This window comes from Dermacentor albipictus, chromosome 7 (assembly GCF_038994185.2).
Source record: "Dermacentor albipictus isolate Rhodes 1998 colony chromosome 7, USDA_Dalb.pri_finalv2, whole genome shotgun sequence".
NCBI classification, from domain to species: Eukaryota; Metazoa; Arthropoda; class Arachnida; order Ixodida; family Ixodidae; genus Dermacentor; species Dermacentor albipictus.
The window spans coordinates 44,756,601-44,783,507 of record NC_091827.1 but is presented as its reverse complement, the minus strand read 5'-3'; the positions used below and the strand labels follow the sequence as shown (position 1 = coordinate 44,783,507).

At 50.0% G+C, this 26,907-nt stretch overlaps 1 protein-coding gene across 8 annotated transcripts in view; it reads right to left on the bottom strand.

Moving 5' to 3' along the window:
• Hers (Histone gene-specific Epigenetic Repressor in late S phase) overlaps window positions 1-26,907 on the bottom strand; it is a 302,932-nt gene that overhangs the window by 25,814 nt on the left and 250,211 nt on the right. For all 8 annotated transcript variants that reach the window (XM_070522119.1, XM_070522121.1, XM_070522116.1 and 5 more), the window contains one exon: window positions 440-534. The gene's annotated coding sequence lies outside the window, so the exon portion shown is untranslated. The remainder of the gene's footprint in view (window positions 1-439; window positions 535-26,907) is intronic.

Genomic DNA, 26,907 nt, shown 5'->3' with positions numbered 1-26,907 from the left:
TGCACGGACGCTCACGAGTCACTAAAGGCTTACGCCTTCATAAATGGAAAGGGAAGGAGATTACCGCTACCTGCCGGCACCTGAACAGCGGTAAGCAGTAGGGGAGGGGGGGAGTGTAAGGGAGTAAAAAAGGACACGGCGAGCGGATGGCAGATAGGATAGAGTAATGAAGAGGGCTTGTAAGTTACATGTGTGCAACAGAGTCGACTAGGTCTGGGGTATCCCACCGCTCGCTTGTGGAGTGCCTTCGTCGTGCCACGGCGGCGCGTACCCCCTCCTCCTCCTCCTCCTCCTCCTCCACAACGTGGATCTCGAAGGACAGCGAACCTTGCGTTCGTAAGGCACCAACGTGAGAAGCGGTTACGTCCTCGAGCAGCTGCCTGCCTTCGAGTAACTTCGGGTCTCGGAAGAGCACTGTTAACTTTCCAATGCTGCTTACCTTTAGGCGTGGCGTGACGCGCTACGTGGGGAAGCCACCTCACCGACCGCGAGGAGAGAGGCAGCTATGGTATGACACATCCAAGAAGGGGGTCCCTGCAAGGAAGAACAACGGAAGGTTACACACAGAAGGTAGCCAAGTACAGAGGGGAGGGGGGGAGAGCAAAGCCAAGACCGAAGAGCAAGAAAACGAACAATAATATACACAGGGGTCAGTCAGTACAAAGATCGGGAACTCGTAGCAGGCAAACGCGAGTTCCGTAAAAGATATTTAACTTAGTAGGAAATGAACAAAGAAACGTAACGAAGGGTCGTGATACCGAATTATGTAGTCAAAAATATTGTTCGATCAAAACTGCACCAAACAAACACGTCTTTCTTCCTTTCTGCTCCGATACTGTAAATCGCCCTTATTAGCCTACATAGCCGAAATTTGCGAGTATACAAGTACAAAGCGAAACACTCTCTTTTAGAACAAGCTCGGGAGACCACCACAGAACAACCACGAAGACGGCAGTTTTGATGAGGGAGAGAGTGAACATCAAATCAAATCTTGGGTTACACGTAGTGAAGCAACACGCAAGATATTTTTTTAAGCTGTACCAATTTTTTCAAAAGATTGCCCACGGCAGATAGCACAATTCTAACTCTTGATTAAATTACTCGACGAGGAGGCCCTTACTTCTACGAGAAATCAAAATGTTAGAGTGAATAATTATCGTAATTACGCTAATTAAAATTTCATATATTTACTTTGCGCCACATATTTGAGTATACAAATGATAGCCGCTGAATTCGCACGGCACATCCGCTTGGAAGGAATTCTCTGGACAGCACCAGTTCCGAGATATGAATTTTTCAAACTGCCCGTCGAAATGCAATGGTGTTCCAGTTACTTTTGTGCTTCAGTGCATAAAACAGCGGTTTCTTGTGCGCATCAGCATTTTTTTTTCGTTTTTTTAGCATTTAATTAAAAGCTTCACGAAAGTCTAGATCGCTTGGCGCAGAATCCAAGACGTGCGTCGTCATCATCCTCATTATCATCATAACCGTCATCAGCCTATCTTATGTCCACTGCAGGACGAAGGCCTCTCCCTGCAATCTCCAATTACTCCTGTCCTGCGCCAACCGATTCCAACCAGCCCCCGAGAATTTCCTAATTCCATCGCTCCACCTAGTCTTCTGCCGTCCTCGGCTGCGTTTCTCTTCTCTTGGAACCCATTCTGTGAACCTAATGATCCAACGGTTATCAAACCTGCGCATTACATGACCTGCCCAGCTCCATTGTTTTTCTCTTAAAGGGACACTAAAGCGAAACAATAAATCAGTTTAGACTAATAAAGCATTGCTTGAGAACACTGCAGGCAATCATTTAGAAATAACAGATTCATTGTTAGATGAGAAAATGAAAATCGAAGTATCAGTATTTGAATTCCGCGCCGAAACCCCAACGCTGGTACGTCAGTGTGACGTCAGGGATTCCAACGTACGTTCTCGCATTTGGGCCGCATTGGCTGAGTAAAGGTTGCTCAAACTTGCTATGTTTAATATTTAGTTCCTTTAGAACACAATGTAGTCAATCTGTACCGCTGTATAAGTAAGTAGGCCCTAGAATTAGATTCCATCAAAATCCATGACGTCACAGCGACCAGGTGCGGAATCTTCAAGGAGGCGTCGCCAACCCGTCTTTCGTTCTTGCGCTTTTTCTGGCTTACCAAGCGCCTTATATATTGTGGTGAGAGTGGTGCTTTTAGTATCGTAGAAAGGTAATTTACTGATGCAGAAGAAACCATTTTTCTCTATCGTGTCCCTTTAATGTTGTCCCCCTACAGACAATCCCGCGAAACGCTAAAAAAAAAATAGAAAGAAAATCGACACCTATACGGCTGCTTTCGAAGTCAGCCCACGACTCGATGTCACTGCCTCCGAAGGCGCGACAAGCGGAAATGGGAGAGGGCGAGGAGGAGGAAAGTGGCATCAGGAGTGCCTTCCCTCTCGCATGCACGCCGCGCGGGCGGTGGTCGCCACGAATGCAATATGGCGACACACAAAACGTTGCCTGCGCCGGCGCAGCAGCAGCAGCCAAGTCACGTGGGCCCTCGAAAATCGCGCTAGCGCGATAAAAAAAGACCGCATATACGAGACTGAGACGTTATCTTCCCCATCCACACGCTTCTATATATAGAGCTTCGCGGCAATCATAAATGACCCACCAGTACGAGAAGCCCGGGGGCTAATGATTAATTAGGGAGACGAAATGAAAGAAATGCTACAGTCATAAATGCAAGGAAGACGGTGGAGAGGGGGGGGGGGCGAAGCAGGTATACACATGGCAGAGGACGATTGCGCCAGGCGATGCAGGGAAGCTCGCTTCACCGATCGTCGGCACCGACGGGCAACGAAGGGAAGCTCTTGCGAAACGCGGTTTACGGCTATGCGAGCCCCGCTGCAAGCCTCGCTGTCCTTACGTAAGCGCGTGCGTTGCGCCAGCGTATAGGGTCGGACAGCGTACGAAGCCGCTTTTAGAAGCGCGAGGAGCGACAAAATAATAGGAAAATATAAATAACAGAACCGGACAGTGCATGAACGCAAGGGTAAGTACGGAGCATTTACAAGCGGCGCGGGAAAGCTCGGTGGTCACAACCGCCGCGAGCGTATCTCAGAACGAGATCCTGATAGTCAAGCGATTGCAAAAAGAAAGAAAGGAAGAATGAAAAAGAAAGAAAGAAAGAAAAAAGAACATCCAATATTCTTTTTATCCCGGTCAAGCGAAATCTTGGAGGCGACGGCTATGGGAAGCAAGAAACACGAAATAAAGAATACACTCTGAAATTAACCAAGCCCCGAAAAGCGAGCGCTATAGTTTCGATTTCCAACAACATGCGCGCCCCCTAGGAAAGCTAGCGCTGTTGTTTCGATTTCCAACACCATGCGCGCCCCATAGCGGTTTCCGTGCAGTCTAAAGCCCAGTAGGACGAAGAAGTAGATAAAGTTGTTCGCTATTTTTGGCAATCTAATTTACACTCCTTTCGGATTACTCACTTATTCGGCTGTTTTCGTGAACTTTAAATCGGGCATTACGCGGGAAGCGTGTGACGGCGTATAAGCCTGTCGTCCTTGCCTCATCTCGCGTTCGCCACTTGCTCACCGAGACGGCAGGTCGGTTCGCGCCCGGTGACCTGCTTCAGTTGCCCTCAAATATCTGAAGATGGGGAAGATGCGACGGAAAAGCTCGATAGGCGTGAAGTAATGGAAGACGCAGGAAAGCAAGCCAACCAAGCGTCATGACGGACATGGCTAAAGAGAGCTGTGCTGCTCTGCGGTGGCGAACACCAGGATTTCTAGTTCTGCCAGTGGCATCAGAACAATGTCGCTCGTTTGACTCCCCCATGACGGTCACTAGGCCTTGTGCTGCCGATGAAATACTTGTAATGGACTTGAGTTCACGTTAGTTGGGCTACACCTTTCGTAGGGAATACCGCATACCAAGCCTAAAGTAGGCAAAAAAAATTAAAAATTAAATTATGGGGTTTTACGTGCCAAAACCACTTTCTGATTATGAGGCACGCCGTAGTGGGGGACTCCGGAAATTTCGACCACCTGGGGTTTTTTAACGTGCACCTAAATCTAAATACACGGGTGTTTTCGCATTTCGCCCCCATCGAAATGCGGCCGCCGTGGCCGGGATTCGATCCCGCGACCTCGTGCTCAGCAGCCTAACACCATAGCCACTGAGCAACCACGCGGGTGAGGCAAAAAAGCACGATTGGTCTATTTGAATTGAGTTTTAAGAGCAGTGACGGGCGAAATCACGCGTAAGCGTATTTCAGTTTTGGCGTATCGCTTTTGCAACATTTATGGTGATATAGGTAACACATTTTGCCAAATTTTGTATCATCAACGGTTGCAGAAGCTCTCAGAAAGAAATATTTTCTTTTTCTTTGGGCAGCTACACGATTACGCTGCTGCCGGAAATTTAAACCAGCAGCGAAGTAGAATACACTTGGTTACAACAATATTAGCTCTGTGTTTGTCTGGTTGAGCTCTGCGCCACCCGGTGGCTGCACCGTGCAGGACGCTCACGTATGCGCCTGCGCTCATCCGGTAAAACGCTTACTCCGCTTGCGTTTAGCCGTATACCGGAGACGTTAAAACTCTATTATGCGCTAGAAATGTGAATCAGACATGCCACAGCAGTTTCGACACGGTATATAAGTCGTCTCAAGCGCTGCATGTATAAACGCTGGCATGTCGCATTGTGGGAGAGATGGCTGCCGCCTCTGCCGCCGTGTGCTTTCCTGATAGCCGATGGAACGCAAATCCTCGTAAACAGGTTCTGGCTTATTTCGGACGAAGGGAAATACGAGACACGTAAACGGGCACATTGCGGGGCTCCTTAGCAAAAGAAAAAAAAGGGGGGGGGAAGAAAAAGAGCCGCGACTTGTCTCGTTGCGCCGCGAGCCAGACTAAGCGAGCAGGTGCTCATGTATAGAAGCTTCCTAAGCTGGCCTTCATAACCTGGACAAAGAATACTCGAACAACGAATGCCTCGGCGCCGGCGACGGCCATTACATTCGAACGTGCCGCGACTGCCGCCTTATATACACAGGGTGTGTTCCAATTCTGGATCAGCATCGGAAACAGCCTGCGTAGCCTGCTTAAGGCCGCTTCTAGCCCAAGTAACGGAACGCGTCAGGAAAGATGATGTGAAAGGCGCTTCTGCAACGTGACGCTACCTCGCGGCGACAAAAAAAAAAAAGAAAGTTGAGAGAAGCACACACTACATCTGCGCTTTAACTTTTGCATCTGTGAACGTATGAAAAGCACGACGCGACTTACACCATGCGCGTAAATAAGAGTGGCTGCGATTTCTTGAGCGCAGGTGATGTTTCCAGGCATATCATACTGACCGCAAGTAAAGACTGGGACAGCGGAAGAGAACACAAAAGCAGGCGTACTGCTCATTCAGCCACCATCTCGTTCGGACTGTGACGTATGACCTGGATCGCTCCTGACTTCGATGCTGTCTTCGCGAAGCTGTCCTCTTTGACGTCTTCCTCAGAACTGGAACGAGACTGTACCGGCGAAGCGACAAGCGACAGATCGGCCTCCGCGACCGCCTCACCCGTCGTACGTCGCCGTCGCTCGAGAATCGCGTGAATGTGGTTGGCTGCGACGGCCTCTGTTCGCTTTAGCGACATTGCCGTCTGGAATCGCGTGCATGTGGTTGGTTGCGATGGCCTCTGTTCGCTTTAGCCACATTGCCGTCTGGAATCGCGTGCATGTGGTTGGTTGCGATGGCCTCTGTTCGCTCTAGCCACATTGCCATCTGGAATCGCGTGCATGTGGTTGGCTGCGACGGCCTCTGTTCGCTTTAGCCACCTTGCCGTCTGGAATCGCGTGCATGTGGTTGTTTGCGATGACCTCTGTTCGCTTTAGCCGCTTTGCCGTCTGCGGCGAGTATTAAAACAGAGGCACAGTCTTTTCGCTGCTGCCCGGAAGCCAGCGGCAGGGTGCCCGGCTCGCACCGATCGACCCGACGGCGAAGCCTTTTCCAAACACCGCGGGACGGACTATCTTTGTCTCTCCCCCGAGTCAACACCGAGAAGCGCACGCACGCACCCACACACGCACCGCTGTGGCGACATGGCGCAGACCCGAACTCATCAGGGGCGTGGCGCACCATCATCTCCGTATCTGCGCTGTCATTTCGTCTTGCAAGGATTCCGCAGTAATGTGTAGAGAGGCACATATTGGAAGTATAGCAGACACTCTACCGCGGCGCTAAGGGATGATACTTTTCACGCATACGAAGTTATAAACCCCGTGTAAGCGATCTTGCGCGCAACGGCGACGAGCGACGCGATGGTGGTGGCTGTCGCGTCCACTCGTCGCCTACAAGTCGAAACCCACGTGAGAGACGACTTTGAGCGTCGTCTCCCCGGTGTTCCCTGTATGAGGTAGCAAATACGCACCGAAACTGACATCACACATTCTGTAATAATGTGCGCTGGCTTGCTTTGCTAATAAAATGTTTGTGAATGTTTTGCAGTTGGCATTTTATCATTGAACATATCGATTAAAATTCGGTCGTTTGCTCGTTCCGCGCGACAACCCACAGTATGTCACTGATGTACATCCTGTTCCTACTTCGCGCTATCGACTGGTCACTCATAGCATTTCCGGGCGAAGAGCGACGGATTCTAGACTTCCAGAACCGAGAGATCGAGCGACAACACCAAGCGATCTGCTCGCGTAACACACCCATTTGTTCGCCCAAAGCCGTCGCTGTCGCACACTAAATCGCTCACATGAGGCTTGTGCTGGAATGTTCACACACGCCCAATGAGATCTTTTTTACTAATGTTCGTTTTGAAACGACGAATCTGGCGTCATCGACGTCACCGCGACGTCGTGACATACGGCAAAATTTGCTGATGTCGTGTAGCGAGTTCGGTATAATAGAGAGCTTTAGCTGCTTCGGTATTCCGCTAATCGTAGGTGAACCGGGCGTTCAGCCGGATAGGCGGAGGCGTAAACGTGAGCGGCCTGCACGGTGAGGCCACCTTCTGGCGCAGATCTCAACCAGCCAAACACAGCTAATATTGCTCTAACCAAGTGCAACACATTTTAAACATTAAGAAAAGGCGTATTCACGACGACGCTGCCGCCGAAAATTTACTTAGAACAGCAGCTTGGGCTTGTTGGTTTCCATCCTGGTGTTAACAGCGAAAAACGTAGACGGGAACACGAGGCGAGATGACCCCACGAGCGCAGCGCTCGTGGAGTCGTCGTCTTGTCTTGTGTCCCCGTCTACGTTTTGCGCTGTTAACACCACGACAAAAATTTACGCCAGCAGCAAAATAAAATACTTTGCTATATTAGCTCTTCGTTTGTCCGGTTGAGCTCTACGCCAGCAGGTAGCGGGCGTCCCTCACGTAGGGACCCACAGAGAGTACGTGGCAGCCGCTTCGCGTGCCTGCTGGACGGCCCATTGCTGCTCGGCGAGCATCTTCCGAGGGACTTCTACTTGCCCGAGGTAGAGTCGGGCAGAGCGTTTCACCCAGAACCATGAGATCGAGCGACAAGAGCAAGCGATCTGCAAGCGATCTGCTCGCGTAACACACCCGTTTCTTCACCCAAAGCCGTCGCTACCACACACGTGTGGCACGTATGGAGGACGTGTGCGAATGTCGCTGTGTCTCCGCATGAGGGGCACGTGTCGCTGGGGTCGGCATAGAAAACGTATTTTGGCAGGGTTTGAGTACGTGTGCGTCCTTAGTTGGCGTAACGTCAGCGCCTGCGACCTGTTAAGTTTTGGGGTGTGGTAGCGTCTATACAGCTGCAAATCAGAGTGAATGGTTCCAGTTAGCCAGAGAGCGCCACTCCATGCGAATAGCACCTCCCAGGCGCATACCTTTACCAGATGCTGAAGTAGCAGAAGCCCGGCCTATAGTCCGCCAGCGCGAGAGCAGAGAGGCGGTGAAACCCGTGAAGCAGCGGCGGTGGAATCTAGAGAGACATCAGACAGCCCTAACATGGCGACGACGACATCTTGACCAAGCTTCTACGGAATGACGCAAGCTTCCGGCGATGCCACTATAGCAATGTCAACGTACGAGCTCCGAAAACGCAGTCGCCGGTGATTTGAGGACTGACGACTAAACTAAGGACCACGACGAAGGAACGGAAAGCGCAAGCATCGGGTCACGTGTTTTAAAGAAGATCCACTCTGTTATTGAACACGCCAATACAACGATGTGCGCCCCGGTCGGTTTCAAAGCCGCGAACTGCACTGTCTTACAGGCCGGGTGCCTCTTCCCCATCCGTGTTGCGCTTCCGCTGACGCTAGTAGACTTTTAGCTTGTACGCTATTCCGGTAAACGGGAGCGGTTTGGGCGGATTACCGGATGGTCGGGGCGTAAACGTGAGCGGCCGGAGCGGTGAAGCCGCCTGGTGTTGTAGAGCTCAACCAGACAAACGCATAGCTAAAACTGTAGTAACTCACCATATCCTGCTTCGCCACTCGTGCAAATTTTCGGCAGCGGCGTAATTGTGAACACGATTACGCCACTGTCGCAAATTTACGCCAGCAGCTAAGCAGAATATAGTAATTAGCTCTGTGTTTGTGTGGTTGAGCTTTGCGCCACCAGCTGGCGCCACCAATCTGGCCGCTCACCTTGACGCCCCCGCTAAACCGGAAAACCGCCCGCGCTTGCCCGAATACCGGACACGCTAAAGGTCTCTAGTGTCGCGGCGCTCACCGGCAAACTACTCTGCAGGAACGCATACAGCGGTAGCCTTCGGTCTTTTAACTTTAATTTCACCCGACGAGTACACCCACGTAACAAAAGAATGTTGCGAAACGCGCTGTATACGCCGCTGCGCAAAGCGTCACAAGCGATCGTTTGCCGGAATGGCTATATACAGCAGACCACGGTAATCCGGCAAGCCAGTGCTCCGCACGTATGCGGGTAAACTAAAATAAAATAAATCATAAATAAAGAAATGGCTGTGGCTTAACTAAGGTTAAGCCCAGGATGCGAAGCATAGCTAGCCTTTATTTTAGTTGTCGGACCACTGTTTAGCCTGGTGAACTGCTGTTGCTTGGCTATATTTGGTTCGGCTAGACGAAGAAACAACTCATGCAGGCGAGCGCACGAGCTGAGACCCGGCTATGTCGCTACGCGGCCGCAAGCGAGCGCACGAGTTGAGCCTCCGCTTTTGCAGCTGCTATGACGTCATACGGTAGCTACGCGGCCGCGCGCGGCGCAGCAAGGAAGAGCGTGGTTGTGCGGCTAGTATGCTTCGCATGAAAATCACTACGAGCACCTTTGGCGCTGCCATTCGTCCCCCGGCTCCTCAGACGTACAAGACATCGTCCCAATAGGGCTGCGGAGCGGCGCGCACTCGAGCCGACCGCGATCATTCACCCGCGCCGCCGCCGCAACGCGACGGAGAATTAACCGATAAGACGAGCTCGACGAGGTCGCCGAAGGAGCCGGGCTTTGGCACTCCTTCACACGCGGCCGCCGATATGACGAAACACGGGCTCTCCTCGCTTACAGCGACACATAGACACCTCCTGTCGGCAAACGCGGCCGAGGAGGAAGTCGGACGGCTTCGGGAAAGCCGCGACGCGTCGGCGGTATAAACCGACCATATATAAAGTTTCCTGAAAAAAACATTTACTACGATATAACGAGGTGAAAGCACGACCGTTGAGCCAGCGTGGGACCACATGTTGCTTCCCTTTGTTTCACTTTCTTTGCAAACTGACTCTCGCCTTCCACGTGGGATTGGCGAAGAAGCGGGCGGCTTTACAAGCGCATGCCTGACTTAAATTGTCATAAACGTTCCCTCGCCATGTGCGGAGGACGCCGTCATTTTTCGCCTGGTTGGTATGGATAGAGATTGGTGTTGTAGACAGGGGGCGGGGGGGGGGGGGGATAGCAAGCATTATTTTGAAGTTTGCCCGAGCGCGCGCTTTTTGTGAGATACATTCACGCTTCACTGACGATTACTCATACATTTAGACGCAGCGCGCAAGAATAAGCTATAACTTCGAACAGCAGAGACGGACAAGTAGCTATAGCACGTTATTACTAGTAGATCACAATGAATTTCTCATCGGCACTGCCATTGCCATTTTCGCCTGCTTCAGGAGGTTGCCTGCACAAGCTTCTTCGAAGCAAGCACTCTCCTCTGGTGCAATTTCACTATCGTGAGACTTCAAGCGGCAGGATCTGAGCCCGACAAGCTAAATCTTTTAGTCGAACAGAATTTATCTCTCGTAAAACATGAAGAAACGTTCGTAAAATCCTAGAACGATACCCCGATTAACAAACTTTAACGGAAAATTCGGGAGAGTTCCCAGGTCTCTACTTGGCGCAGTACCGCGGTTGCGCATCTTAGCTGGGCTCCACTGTGGCTCTCGCTTATTAGTAAGTTTTAGCCGATCGTTTGCGGTCCACTCCGCTCAGCGGGAGCCGCTGCCGGCAGCGGTATACGTAGAACGCTGCTCTCGCTCCACTAGCTGAGGGCAGCGTGACGCTGCGTCAAGTTGGTGACTTTGTCGCTTGGCAACCAAGCTGACTGCAACGTCGCCGGTTTCTCTAGGAGACGAGCTTATGCAAAAAAAGTGGCAGAAAAATAAAATCGCTGAAAGGACGAAGCACTTAAAAGGGATATCAAGCAACAGCGTTGCGCCTTTAAGCTCTTTGGACGGCGCTCAACAACACGCGGGATCGCGACACGTTGGCGCATAGCAGCACGCGAGGCACTTTCTTCGGGCGGTCGATCGGCCTTGCCGCTCGACCGGGGAGGCCTCCTCTTCCTCTACTCGCTTCCCTCGCCCCTTCCCTTGGCAGTGCTGTCGAGGTGTCCTCGCAACGAGAGACAGTTACGGCGCTGCACTTCTCTCCTCAGTTTCCTCCCTTATAAGAAAGTCGCTACTACTACTCCGCGAGGCAACTGCTGGCCGATGCGCCGCAGAAACATCGACCCCGCGCACACAGGCGTCTCACAAGGTGGTGGTGGTGGTGGTAAACATTCATTGCTTGAGCCTTTTTACAACAGTACTTGTGAGGGGGCTCAGGAGCGCGTAGGGTGTCCGGGAGTTTGTGGCCCTCGGCGACCCTCAGAGCCCAGTCCACGAGCCGTGTTTGGTCGGCTGGGTTGGAGCTAGACACCGCGGTCTCCCATCCCTCGACGTGGGTGAGTTGCCACTCAGAGGGTGGCTGGAGCTCAGGGCATAAGAACATAATGTGATGGAAGGCGTCTCACAACGCGGCCGCGATGAAGAAAGGCGCCAGCGCGGCGCTGCAGGCGTCGCACCCCTAACGTCCCTCGATAAAACAAGTTTACAAAACTTGTTTTATCATGAGACACCTCGACGATGCACAAGACGAGACCGCCCAGAAGAAACGGTCCGCGTTCGCAGCTTGGCTCTTTGCTTGACGTTCCGCTCGGTCCACTGCATGTATTACCGCGGTGTGGAATGCACGCAGGTGCTCAGCGGGAAACGCTAACGTCTGTGCGCACAAACCTCGTACGCCAACAGCGGAAGGCGGAACACGCTGCCCTGGCTACGTCGCACAGCCGACCGAGCCACATCGGCATCGTCGTTTTCGCAGCCGAACTCGCTGCGATTCTATTTTTGTTTCTCGCGTGTCTGGAGACCCCGTAAACCCTCCACGTCGGCCGGTCTACGCATGCGCCGTCGATGCCATGACAGCACGGCGACGGCGCCGGCGCCGACGGCGCGTACGTCGCTCGACATCGAGTTCCCGTCAATTCCTATCCTATGGCAATACGAATGCGAAGTCGACGCCGTTCCCTGAAGTGCGTCAGCGCGTGACATCCGAGCTTAAGCGACGCTTAGCCAAAACTTATCTACGTTGCCAGGGAAAGTTGACCTCGCGTTCAGTGTTATTTCAGTGAAAGTGAACCACTGCTCTACTCGGCAGCATACGATCGAAAAGGAAAAGGTTTCCAGTAGAGGCGCATCTTTAGTAATTACGGGAGTCAGAGTACGGTGTCCTGCCCGAATACGGCGCGGTATCGACCGTGTCTGCACGCTCTGGAAGAACCCCCGTAAAGCTAGCTTCTCCGCAATAAGGGTAGGATTGAGGAGAAGCCCGCTTCTACGACGATTTCCTGCGATTCGCGGGCGCCAAGACAGCATTTGGGGAAATTTGGGGAGCGCCAAGTAAAGAAAGAAAAAAAGACGGAAACAGCGTTTCAGTGTTCCTATGGATATTCTGTTCACGATACAAGCCCGACGATAACCGTGGAAACGGACGATTGGGTCCTCAGACCGTCTTTATAGCCAAGACCGTCTTTAGCCACGCTGTCGTATAAGGACAACCAACCAATACGTATGCACTCTACCAATCACTTTCATCAGCTATTATTTTCTTTAGCGTGCTAGGAAAATACTCGACTTGCGGCAAGCTATAGAAAAGACTCAAACTCTAGAGACGGTGTTAGGCGACACTACCGCATCAGCGCCCGCGACGTCATGGATTCTAACAGGAACAAAGAAAAACTGCGCAAAAAAAGGACAAGACAGAGAAAGAACCACACGACACAGGCGCAGGTGGTTCTTTCTCTGTCTTTTCTTTTTTTTTTTGCGCAGTTTTTCTTTGTACTCATAATGTCATACCAACTAGCCCCTCACCGTACGCTTCTAGATTTTAACAGGGTCTGCTGAAGTGTAGTTAATTGCTTACACTACATATCAATCAAACAGAAGACTCGAAATATCGAGGTTGCATAAATTTTCCGGCGCTAAGATGCCCCAATACGAGAAAATACTTTTAAACCCGTCTATAGTCAGAATGACAAGGCGATGCCGAGATTTCGGTACGAAATTCGAGGAAGCTCGGCGTTTAATTTTCCTCTCAGTAATACGCATTTCGTATTTAATGCATTAGCCCTAAAAAAAGAATTCATACTAGAGCCAGGCTACATGGCAACCTAATCGAATAAAAACATAAGAAAAAAAAATGCCGGCAGATCCTACTCCCTGTGGGAGAACCGACGTTATGCGAAGTAGTGTGCGGGGAAGCCTGCCTACCAGGCTAACGAATCGACCAAGAGGGCACCAAGACGTAGGTGGCTGTTTCATGACCTACGTGACACGTATGTCGTGACATTCACGACATGACCCATCATTTAGGTTTGTCGTACACTCTCGTCATACTGCGCCAATTTTGGTACATGCCACGTTAACTAAACGACCGCGACAGAACGAATACGTAGGCGGCTGGACAGATACTGTCAAAGTGGCAAACGTTGGCCAAGAAATGCTTCGCATTTAATAATAAAGAACTAGCTATACAATAACAGGCCGGATACTCTGGCAAATGCCAATGAGGCTCTTTTCAGGGCTGCGCGACGGTCCTCTTACAGGCAGCTCGACAAAGTCTCAATGCATTTTGCACTATATTTAGCCTTTAGATTCGTCCCATTGCTCTTCCTTTCCTCTTTACTCCCCTTCTTCAAAAAAAAAATTAAATTATGGGGTTTTACGTGCCAAGACCACTTTCTGATTATGAGGCGCGCCATAGTGGAGGACTCCGAAAATTTCGGCCACCTGGGGATCTTTAACGTGCACCTAAACCTAAGTACACGGGTGTTTTCGCATGTCGCCTCCATCGAAATGCGGCCGCGATGGCCGGGATTCGATCCCGCGACCTCCATGCTCAGCAGCCCAACACTCCCCTCCTTCCTATCTTCCATTTCTCTGTTGCTGTCACCTCCTTTCTGAAGAGTAGGCAGGCGTTGTGCCCCTTCCGGTGGCAGTTGACAGCCTATGCTGCTCGCATTCCCTTTCCTGTTAATTGCGTACATGTGTTCAAAACAAATATAACGGGCCATGTACAGAACGTGCGCCTGGGCCACCGATACGCCCTAAAACGAGCGGGGAGGATCATGGTCTACGAACCCGGCGCTGACCGTAACGGTCGCGCGGAGAGGAGGCCCGCCACGCCTCCGAACCTCTAAAACACGTACGCTATCGCTGTCGCATGGACGATAAGAGAGACGAGATAAGACGGAGAGAGCGTGAGAGCCCGCGAGTCACCTACGTGGGAAGAAATGTGACACGAGAGAGAGAGAGAGAGAGAGAGAGAGAGAGAGAGAAAAGCCGCGGGAACGGCGGCGGCGCGAGCAAAGCGTGGAAACAAGCCGACGCGCGGGAAGATAACACATTTTTATCGGAGCGAGGAAAATACGTTCGAGCTGTTTGTAGACCGCGGCAGCCCTGCCTGGGCAGCGCTATTCTGCGTGGACGCGGTAAAGTCCTCAGTATTGCCGTTTTGAGCGCCCCCCAAACGAGGGCTGACTGTGGATGAGAATTTAAGTAATACAGCGACTTCCGCTTTTTTCTTTCCCCCGTAGCTTAAGAAAAAAAAAAAAAGAAACTGCGCTTAACGATGCTTTGTTTTCTGCTCAAATTTCGCGTCGAAATCGTATTCTATGGTGCAGCGCGCCCCAGTGTGAATGTCGACGCAGTTACCCGCCCGGTTTGTGCAGAAAATAACCAATGATTCGAATTTGCCTTTGTTTGCGCCTCTCGATGTCCGGCACCGCGCAAATATAGCCATTAAAGACCAACTGGGAGAAAATTTCGGGCAGCGTAAAAAATGCTAGTTTCCGATAGTGCAGATGAGTAATCCCGGCGCGATATTTTACGTCTGCAATAAAGTCGAACGCTTTTGCAACGAAGGGCTCGGGACCTCCCAAATCCTTCGCTATATATATATATATATATATATATATATATATATATATATATATATATATATATATATATATATATAAACGAGAAGAAAGGGGGTTAACCGAGGGACCCGATATTTATTAGTCATATAATGAGAAGCCAACAAACACTGACACACTGTGTCACACACTGATACACTGACACACTGACACACTGACACACTGTGTCAGTGTTTGTTGGCTTCTCATTATATGACTTATATATATATATATATATATATATATATATATATATATATATATATATATATATATATATCCTCTGTGATATCCTGTGATATCCTGTGATATCCTCTTTGAGCGCCTTTTAAATTTTGATACCAAAACGTTTTGACGGGAGTGACGCTTGACTCAGGACGCGCCGCTTCTCGGCTTGACCTCCGAGATCCGGGACGGCGCCTACATCTGCCCCCCGCGGCGAGTTAGAAAAAATCTGAGGCAACATCCTGGGACTTGAGCCTACGTCATATCCGCTAACCGCAAGGGTGCATGCGCCTGCTTACTTGCTATTTAAAGGCTGCCAATAGGAAAATTAGACCGTTTTCAAGATTTCTTTAGTAGCGTATGGTTCTTCATTACCAATTTCTCCAAAGTGAAAATTTCATTGCAGTTCGCCTTGAATGAAAACTGGGTCCGTACAACGCCATTTCTCTCGATTATTCTCCTTTTATCATTCACCGCTCACGACCACTCAATCTCGGTGATAACGCACGCGGAGAACAACAGCCCGGACCATCGACGAAGCGCGAATTCAAAAGAAGGAATTGGAATCGAATCCGCAAATTTTACCGGCCTTACTCCCGACGCCAGAAATGACAAGGTGACGTCACAGCCGCCACGGACTGGCAGTCGAACGCCGCGAGCGCCGCCAACGAATGCAGCCTCGCATTCCTTTCTTAATAAGCCATGCAAGCATAACGGCAAATGTTACTATAAGTATCGATGGATCCGGACCATAAAACGCGATTTTCGTGCGAAATTCGAGAGAAAATAGAAACAGCGGAAAAGAGCACAACGGACTGGCGACCGATTTGCGAGCGAACGATTTGCGACGAACGACAAAAAGCGGCAGTGCGACTTGGGCCAAGGAAAAATCAGAGCAGCAGAAGAAGGCAGTTCTTGTCTCTCTGTGCTTTTTTTTAAAATGTTTATGAGGTTAAAATTAGCACCACATAACATCATTCGCAATCAGCTAGTTTTCAACCAAGTCTCAGCAAGAGTTATCCTTGTTCTTTGATTTACGGGACTGGCCGCAAGACATCTGCAGTTAAAAAAAAGAAAGAGGAAATATTGAACAGAAAAAAATGAAAGCTATGGGATGGGACGTTGTTGCACCTTTCTCCCGGACAGCTGATCCAGCGTCTGGGTGCAGCCTCACAACGACACAGAGGCCCGCAGTCCCACCGGAGGCGAGGTCAGACCCTATAGCGTGAGCTCTCCAGCACGCTCGTGCGAACGTGCTGCACACTGCGCCCCAGGTTGGGGCGACGGCGTTGCAATCTACGCTAGGTTTGAACCCACCTCCTCCCCGTGTTCAAGGCATTCGATACTGGACGCCCATGAAACCGGTGCTTACTCGTGTGTTATGTGCGGGTCATATACTTGCAAGACATTACGGATCGCAGTCGTGTGCGGGAGGAATCTGTTTATAAGCGAAGCTCTCATTGGTGTTTGCGAAAGACGGTGTTCTTGGTTATCGACCACATTGTATAACTATACAGGGCGCACGGTCAAGCTGGCTGCATTTTCACCGCGGAAAACGCCACGCTCTGCACAAAGCTGTGGCGCACGAACATTTCCACGCATGGCGACGAAGGGGGAAACAAACGTAGTCACTTTAGCGTCGATAAACAGGATGACGACGAAGGCTACGTATGATGCTTTAACATTTTCATTTCAATTCGTTTTATTTAATCTCTCATTTCCTTACCTCATTGAATTGCTCACTTTTGTGGCCAATCACAGGGTGGACATGTAGGATGTTCAAAAAGCACCCAACGTTAACTTGCGCCGACGCGAAGAACGGTGGTTACACATAGAGATACTGCACATATCTAAATCTAATCGTCACTGAAGAGCACACCATTCAGTGGTACAAGAGTGGGGTGGCACATATATGAAAAATTAATAATAATAATAATAATAATAATAATAATAATAATAATAATAATAATAATAATAATAATAATAATAATTGGGGTTTTACGTGCCAAAACCACTTTCTGATTATGAGGCACGCCGTAGTGGAGGACTCCAGAAATTTAGACCACCTGGGGTTCTTTAACGTGCACCTAAATCTAAGCACACGGGTGTTTTCGCATTTCGCCCCCATCGAAATGCCGTCGCCGTGGCCGGGATTCGATCCCGCGACCTCGTGCTCAGCAGCCCAACACCATAGCCACTGAGCAACCATGGCGGGTATGAGGAATTTCAGAAAATTAAGTAGCTGTTTCCATTGCGTTATCGGCGACGGAATCCATAGTCCATATCTCCCACTACGCGTTCATAAAACAAAACCAAAAGAGAATAGCGGAGCACTGCGCATTCGCGCTTATCTGAAATGAACAGCACGCGGTCAACTCACGATATGCGCAACAATATGTCGCCCGCCCTGCTGCCGCAAGTGTTATCTCAACGAGGAAGTGGGCCTATAAGGCCACAGCGCAGTCGACTCAATACGGCGGCAAGGAACATTCTGGGAAATAGATATAAAAAAGAGAAATGAAATAAACCGGAAGACCAAGGCGTCAGAGCTCGCAGATTAAATCCATTCGGTGCACGAAAACGTCGTACGCGAACCGCTTGCATGCGCTGTTTGCCGGGCAAAAAAAAAAAAAGAAAGATAAACACGGCTGATACGAACAGCGAACAATGAGCGGATAACGAATGCGCAAATATAGGTTGACAGGCACTGTCCGCGCACGAATACAGTGCGCTGACATTCGGCAAGCCCGATTTAAGGGGGCCATCATGCTCAAACGAAACTTCGCTTCGGCTGAATCAGTTCTAAACAACGTTACAGCGCAAACACCTAAGACGAACCACAAAAGGAAGAGACGACACACACTGGCGCCGACTAAGAACTTCTTTATTTCTTCGTCGTCGATGCATATAAATACCTAGGCCACACAACCGCGCAGGCGCAGAGAATACATTACTGACATCTGTTAACGTTAACGTGTAACGTTCAGTTCAGAATTATGTACCAACTAGGCCCAAAAGAAGTTTTGCTGAATCAGTTCTACATGAGCAAGGTGTATACCCACTGAATTTCGACATAACGTTATTACAGGCAACTACCGTGCTCGGATACCGTAAGAATAGTGCTTAAGGGGCGTGAATTTAGTCTTAGTGTGGACGGCTTCGGACGTTCACGTGGTTTTACGTGCTAACCCTTTGTCTGCCGACCTGAATTAAGCAGCAATCACATTCTCGTAAACAAAGCCAATAACGGTCCTGCACACACGCATTGTTATGTTAATTTATAAAATTGTACTTCTCACGCAACATTCCACTATAGGATGATCAACTTGCAAAGTAACGCAAAGCCGTTCGAAGCCAGAAGTTTAAAGTTTAGGCCAAATCCATGCACCGACCGCCGTGCTCTGCAGTTCCCGCTGATGCCGCAAGGGTCGCCAACGAAGGCAGCTGCGTATTTTCTTTAAAGCCAGGCAAGCAAGAAAGCCACGTGTTACTGCATCGATGGGTCGCGGTCATAAAATGCGACTTCCAAGTGAAGCTTGAGCGGGGGAGAAACACAAAACAGCACTGAGCGCAAAACAAATGCTGGTCTATGTAAATCCAAAATGTGCAGCTGCGCGACTTGGGACAAGGAGAAAAAGCAGCAGACGAAGCCAGTTCCTGCCTTTCTCCGCTCTTTCTTTTTTTATTGTTACGTTGTTACACTTAGGACGACATAACCCCACGCACCGTTATCTACGCTTCAACAAAGTCTCAGCAAAGTATTTCACCTTGTTCTTTCATTTACGGGACTGGCCGCAAGAGATCCGAAGTGAAAAAAAAAATTGAACAGAAGAAAAAAATAAAAGCTACGGGATGGGACGTTGTTGCACCTTCCTCCCGGACAGCTGATCCGGCGTCTGGGTGCAGCCCCACAACGACACAGAGGCCCGCAGTCCCACAGGCGGCGAGGTCAGACCCTATAGCGTGAGCTCTCCAGCACGCTCGTGCGAACGTGCTGCACACTGCGCCCCAGGTTGGGGCGACGGCGTTGCAGTCTACGCTAGGTTTGAACCCACCTCCTCCCCGTGTTCAAGGCATTCGATACTGGACGCCCATGAAACCCGTGCTTACTTGTGTGTTATGCGCGGGTCATATACTTGCAAGACATTACGGATCGCACTCGTCTGCGGGAGGAATCCGTTTATGAGCGAAGCTCTGATTAGTGTTTGCGAAAGACGGCGTTCTTGGTTAACTACTACATTGTATAACTACAGGGCGCACGGTCAAGCTGGCTGCATTTTCACCGCGGAAAACGCCCAAGCTCTGCATAAAGCTGTGACGCTCGGACATGTGGATCCCACGCATGACGACGAAGGAATATAACGGCGGAGGAATGACGACGACAGTATCACTTTTAACTTACACGACGTCATGACGTCATTTAACTTACATGACGTCACGACGACAGCGGGAAGGCGACAGCTGCACGACGACAGTGCCTTGACGTCTGCATAATGAAAATCCGATGACTACTGTCGTCATGGCAACGACGCCGTGACGACAATGGGATGCCTGATCCTGCAGTGATGAGGGCATGACGAACACGGCGTGAAGATGAGAGGGTGCCGACCATGGGATGACGTAGATAGCATGGCGACGACGCGACGACCACAATTGCACTATTTCAAGCTGGAATTAACCCGCCGTGGTTGGCTCAGTGGCTATGGTGTTGGGCTGCCGAGCACGAGGTCGCGGGATCGAATCCCGGCCGCGGCGGCCGCATATCGACGGGGGGCGAAATGCGAAAACACCCGTGTGCTTAGATTTATGTGCACGTTAAAGAACCCCGGGTGGTCGAAATTTCCGGAGTCCCCCACTACGGCGTGCCTCGTAATCAGAAAGTGGTTTCGGCACGTGAAACCCCCATAATTTAATTAAATTTTTTAAGCTGGAATTAAGACAATGCAACGACTACGACGGCATCGTACGCCGACGGTAAGACCTCGAACGCGTGACAACGAATGTACGTCGACGACGGCATGTTCACACGATGGAATGGATCACCATGATTGCGGCGGCGTGGTGACGTGATGTCGCACGCAGCTTTGTGCGATATTTAGGCACCGTAGAAACGACTTAGCACTTTTGCTATCCGTTATCCAACGGGTGTGGTCCTCGGGAACACGATGCTTTGGCTTGGCATCCCCGGTAATCTTGCGCCCAATGTCCTCGGCAAACCTCGTGCAAACGTTTATGTACCACACCGTTCACAAGCCACGGAGAAACGCAAACACCGAATCAGGCGGATGCACAGAGTGAAAAAGGGTCGAGCCAGCAATGTATACGAGGACGAAGGCGACGTGTGATGCTTCTTTAACATTTTCATTTCAGTCTGTTTCATCGAATGTGCCATTTATTGAACTCCCTGAACGGGAAGAATGGTGGTTGCGCAGAGAAATACTACACATATCTAAATATATTCCAATCGTCACAGGGGCACACACCATGCAGTGGCACAAGAGCGGGGCAGCACAAACATGAGGAATCTATGACAATCACGAAGCTGTTTCAATTGCCTTATCGGCGACGAAATGTCATCTTTTATTTCTTTCAGGAATGCCAAGCCCATTCCGCATTTATAAATCTTCTCATTTATAAATCAATACAAAAAAAATTATCGAAGGTCTACGCATTCGCGCTTATCTGAAATGAAGAGTGCGCGGCCAACTGTCGAAATGCGCAACAATACGTTGTCCCCCCGACCCCTGCTGCCGCTACCGTTATCTCAACGAGGAAGCTTGGCCTTATCGGACGTGGGCCTGTAAGGCCACAGCGCGACTGACTCACTATCGCGGAACGGAACCTTCTGGGATATTAAAAAAAAAAGCAAAGCAAAAATAAAACGATTCCGAAGACCCCCGCGTCAGAGCTCAAAGATTAAAATCTATTCGGTGCGAAAACATCGGGCTTGCTCGTGCGAACGTTACCAGTTGTTTGTCGGGGGAAAAAAAAGAGAAAGATAAACACAGCTGATGAAACAGCGAACAATGAGTGGGTGACCACAGCGTAAATATAGGCTTATAGGCAGCTATCCACGCACGAATCTCGCGCGCTGATATTCGGCAAGCACAATTAAACACCAGCTGCTCCAACGAAATTTCGCTTCGGCTAAATCAGTTCTAAACGAGCATGTCGATAGCACATGATTTTCTACTAACGTTGCTAGAGTAAACTACCGTACGGAGCTACCGTGGGAATGATGTTTAAGTAGCCTGGATATGTCCAAATTTTAGTGTTCATGTCGTCAGACGTGCGCGTGGCTTTATTTGCTACCTTTCGTTATTCCCTTACTGACCTGAATTGAGCAGCGATCACACTCTCGTAAACCCAGAAGGCAATATATAGGGCTGCGCTCACACGTAATTATGGCGAACTGTTAGTTATAACGCTAGATTCTGTAGAATATGATCAACTTGCAAAGTCACACAAAGCCGTTCGAAGCCAGAAGACTGAAGTTTAGGCCAAATCCATGTATACTTAGCCACGGAGAAAAATTCAACAAACGGGGACACTCGGCGAAAACTGGCAATAGGAAACACGTCACGCCTAGTGGTAATCCCATCCGTTAGTTGACGCGATCATCGGAAAAAAATAAGAAAGGAAAGTGAAATGAACTTGCAGACAACGTTTTATTGCTTTTTTTTCCCGGCTAAAACTAAAAAGCTTTGCGTATAAATGAACTTATATACTTCGCGACTTATTTTTCATGCGTTACCTAGCAACAAGATAACGGCCCGCCAGGCGCAACAGATGCATGCGTCATGCGCCAGACAGGCCACCGAAGCCAGCGAGGCCGGTTGCGCAAGTGAAGTTCGTCCGTTCGGCGACCCGTCTCTTGTGGGTGTAGCCTGTTTGTTGGGCGCCCGGCGTATTCTTGCGTTCCTTGTGCACTTCGACGCGGCACCCCTGCACTATTGGACTACGGCGAGGCGAGAAATTCTGTTTGACACTCTGCGACGCATTTCAACCAACTTGGGGCTTTAACGGCACGGAAACGAGACTTGTGACGCAGTTATAAAGCGAAATACTTTAAGTAGTAAAGGCAAGGCGCAGAAGACCAGGACTCTGGAAGAAGTCGCCGGTCCTGTCGTTTGCGTTCTTCTTCTTCCTGAGTCCTGGTCTTCTGCGCCTTGCCTTTACTACTTCAAGCATGAACCAACTATAGCCCAAGCAAGAGTTTTACTTTAGCGAAATACAGCGCGGCCGTACTGGCGTAGTTAATGACTCGTACTGGGAGATGTTTGCGACGCTTTCTAGGAGCCTAAACATTATGACGACTCATTTCGGTAGTTTTTGGGCACGCTCGCCACACACGGCTTTGTGACGCAGTTAGCGAAACGCAGATCGGTCGTGTGCCGCAGTTTCGCGTGTACTGAATCTCACTGCGATAAGTTCGTGACCCATTCTCTGACCCCCAAAATTATTGTGATATCGTTAGTTTTTGGGATACGTTTGAGGCAGGCTTGCCCTGGGGTTGTGACGCAGCAAAAAGGCAAGATTGTCGTGGTGACAGTTTGGCGTGTACTGAATCTTAGTGAGACAAGTTTTTGACACTTTCTATGGCCCTGCAACATAGACCTTGTAAACTCGCGCTCATCGAAGACGCGACGACCGATTGTGATGAGTGATAACAGTGGAGTGTGTTGCTTGCACCGGCAGAACGCACAAAAGATAACGCCGAGGAGTTCAAGAACTCGAAAATTCTGTCTTCTGAACGACTGCAAACAGGCTATGCATCCACGCACTTCTCGTGAGTGCAAGTAGGAGGTATTCTGCGAGCGTATAGCATGGTCTGGCTGAGAGCCTGTGTTGTGGCCAGCTCTGTGTATGTGGCGTACTATGGCGTCGGCTGAGGCCACGTTTTTTTGGAAACGCGCAGTCGCCCGTGCATTTGTGCTCCTAAAGTGCAAAAAATAATGCCCGGGAATGGGAGAATGCTTGGAAATCAGATGTTTTCTTCATAATTTAATGTACGGCTTGGACAGAGTCGGATATTTTCAAGGCCATGTCTGTAAAAGCGAATTGTTTTTGTTTTTAATGTCGGCCATTCACCCCTTTCGCAAGTTTCCCCTCTAGAAGCAGTATCCCTATAAAGTCTAAATACCAAAATGACACATGCTTGCAATTTACTTGTTTTTCAGCTGATGCCGTCCGGTGGAGCTTCGTACGGGGACTACTGCTGCTTAACTGGTGCCACAACCCACAGTGAACGCGCAAAAAACCCGGAACGAGCATTTACACAGAGCGGAATAAGCATTTTCACGTTTACAAGGGCGTTTTACGTCCACTTCGTGAAATTGCACGAGGCACATATTTGATGGAGGCTTGTAAACATCGTTCGCAATCATTTTAATAAAATAAACGATTCCTCATTTAGATCGCGCGCCACTGAGCAACAGAAGCAAAAAAAAAAAAAAAACCGGCGTAGCGCGTGCCAGCTAGCGTTCAAAACGCGCGCGCCCAAAACCGAAACCGGAAGTAGTTAATCCCATCCGCTTGGTGCGCTACAGTTAATTCGGCCGCTGGGCTCTATGGGAGTGTCCGCTCTTGTGGAATGTCTTTATCTATGCTGTAACCATCTTTCCCGCGTTGCCTGATCCGCCATGCCCAGCGTGGAGCTCCCCGCTGACAGTGGCGTGACGTATAATACATACCGTGGAAGCAATATTGGCAAAACTGCAGGGCTGGCAAAATATGTTTAATTATCTCATTAGCAGCCTTCAAGTATTCAGCGCCTAAGCGGACGACAATGCGTGGCGCTAGCGGATAAAGCTGCAAATGCCAGGCCACGTGAAATTTTTGGACCGCTTAATTTTGACCACCTTGGGTTCCTTTGTTAACCTGCACCCCGGTACACAAGTGTGTGTGTGTGTGTGTGTGTGTGTGTGTGTGTGTGTGTGTGTGTGTGTGTGTGTGTGTGTGTGTGTGTGTGTGTGTGTGTGTGTGTGTGTGTGTGTGTGTGTGTGTGTGTGTGTGTGTGTGTGTGTGTGTGTGTGTGTGCGTGCGTGCGCGTGCGTGCGTGTATGTGTGTGTGTGCGCGCGTGTGTGTCTGTGTGTGTGTGTGTCCGAAATTTCGCTGTAGCTGGCTCCTTCAGATGAATTCGGCAGTTCCCGTCTAAATACCTGGTGACGGAGAACAATGCAATTGGGTTGGAATTTCTTAGGAAAATAGAGAAACGGGACAGAGAGGAACACGAGCTGAGAAAAATGCAATGAGCTTGAAAGCTAACATGTGTTGTCTCAAGGAAGTGAAGGGGCTCTGGGACGATCAAGTGAGGCAGGATAATACCGCATGGACAGGCTGTTAAAGCCACTTGAGGTCGAGAACGACATAGGCTGGTTCATAGGAAATTGTGAAAGGACTTGCGAGAAGATGACGACCCCCCCTTCCGAGACAGTCTTTTTCTTTTTTTTTCGCCTGCACGAAGGTACACTCGGAATGATGTTGGTTCCTACTAGGTACCGTTCGGATTCACGATTCCATAACTCAAAAGCAGTTTTCTATGCGTACGTCTGTCGCGTCGATTCGAACATGCACGCTATTCTGCCGTCGCTATATACGAACGCCTCTTCTATATCGCGCAAAAAAGATCTTGCGAGTGTGATTCAAGATGTCCCGTTCGCGCTAAAATACAAATCACTCCGGCTGGTTGCATGCAACACGCAGGAACATAAAAAAAAAGAAGATACGCACAGGTTCACAGGAATTGTTTGCGTTGCAGACGGCCCAAACAATACTTCGTTGGATGTCCTTTTTTTTTGTTCATTTTTGTTCGAAGTGTATCGGCAGGTAACCGGCAGTGATAGTTTGAGCTAATTACTTTTTGTATGGACAAGATTAATCTTAGTGTATTGCGTCTCCAGTGCGCATCCGCATATTGGACAACGTGTATATAGTATCTCATTGCACCATATCATAATCATCCGCCACCTACCTTTCCCTGTATTTCCCACTTCCCGATTCCCCAGTGAGGAGTAGCAGGCTAGAGACGCGCTCTCCAGGCCGACCTCTCCTCCTTTCTCTACATTAAAATCTACTACTCCTCCTTGAGCTAATTAGGAATAGGCACGCCAAACACCATATAAACGCAAGCGCAGCAAGGGGAGGTAGACAAAGCGAAGGCGACGCGTCGAACCCGTTTTAACGGGAGCAAGCAGGCGCAAACGGGAGGGACATCGAACTAACGGCAATGTGGCAAGTTGCTGCCGATGTGGCGTCGAAACATGTGGGGCTCACACCAGTGGCGTAGCTAGGTCATCTGGCACCCGGCGGGGCCCTTAGCTCACCTGTCACCCCTCCCCCCCCCCCCCGGGTGTAGTCGAGGAACGCGAGGATATCGACAATTTTCCGGTGTCTTCAGACGTATATGACACTCCCCCCCCCCCCCCTGCTGGCCCCATGCACCCGGGGCCCACGCCCTCCCCCCTCCCCCCCTCCGTTGCTACGCCACTGGCTCACACCCTCGAAGGGGACTGGTCAATTCGTGATCACGTTAGGTATAAGCGCGCATGCAGACGGCTACCTAATGTCTCTTCACGCGGCGGACACTGCGTATTGACCACTGGACCTCGTCAAGAACGCGTCGAAATGCGCAATAACTTTTTTTTTTGTCGTCCCCAGTGGACAGTTGATAGAATTGTCCGAGCGACCAACGCTTCATTCGGGCATGACATTACGATGCAGCGAACTAAGTCTTGCTGCACTCTACCAGACGTCAGCTGCGAAAAGCTGACTTCTGGTAGAACTTGTTTCGCTCATTTGTGTCATGTGTCAAACCTATTGTCTACGTAATAACTTTATGGGGTTTGTAAATATGCCTTGTTATCTGCCCTTGCTGCTTGGACCACATGATGTCTGCAGTATTATGTAAATAAATTTTAAAAAAAGCATGGACGAAGAAAAAAATCAAATATAAAAGAGGAGCGCAACCCGATCGGACAAAAGCCAGGAGGAGTCGGCCCGTGACACGTGATCACGTGACGGTACCTCTCCCCCATCGCCACTCTCAGCCATCCTGTACAGCGCGCGCCTTTCCTGAAATGGCAACAGGTGCGACAGCGCCACAGCCGCACGAAGCAACAAAGTGCATACGTTACACAACAAGCGATCGAACTACCTATCGCGAGTCTATCTGGAGGGAATGAGCACAGAGCGGTTGAGCAAAGCGCACGGACACGTGTGCATCATCGTTTAGAGCCTACCGCGAACCAAACGCACTGAGCCTATAGAGCGTCAGGCGAACACCCTCTAGAGAACTAGGCGTTGGCCAGGCGCAGGGTCACGTGCTGGGCCTACTTTAAGAGAGAGAGAGAGAGAGATGGAGAGACAAATCCTCGGGCATCTGTTTCACGGAGAGTCAACTTGCCAAGGCTGGATGCGTGACGTCGTGCTCCCCCTCCTAGTTTACTTCCTTACTCCACGCCAAAACATTCACGCACGGCCTCCGAGATCGGGCCGATCTCGGAGTCCATAACTCATGACAGACACCAGCAGTCTAGCGCTGGCGGTGGCGCCACCATCGAACCGCACGCTCACCACAGTCCATTGAGATGACAATACTAACGTACTAACTCTCGATGCAGGAAATGTGCCCGGGAGGTCCCAGAGACTGGTTTACTACAACGGGGTTTGCACTGTAGGGAAACTTTACGAAAGGCCACAAAGCTGTAAATTTAACCCAATATTCCAGAAAAATAGAGCAAACATATACCGCGAGCACCGTTTCGGTATGAACGGAAAACGATGCAACACGCGAGCCTGAAAGCACGCTCATAAGACTTCGATGTGATGGCGCCACGGGAACATAACAAATGCCTCTTCACATATTCCTTGCCCAACCTCGCGCAGTCTGGAAAGCGCACATCGCTAGCTCTCTCTCTCTCTCTCTCTCTCTCTCTCTCTCTCTCTCTCTCTCTCTCTCTCTCACACACACACACACA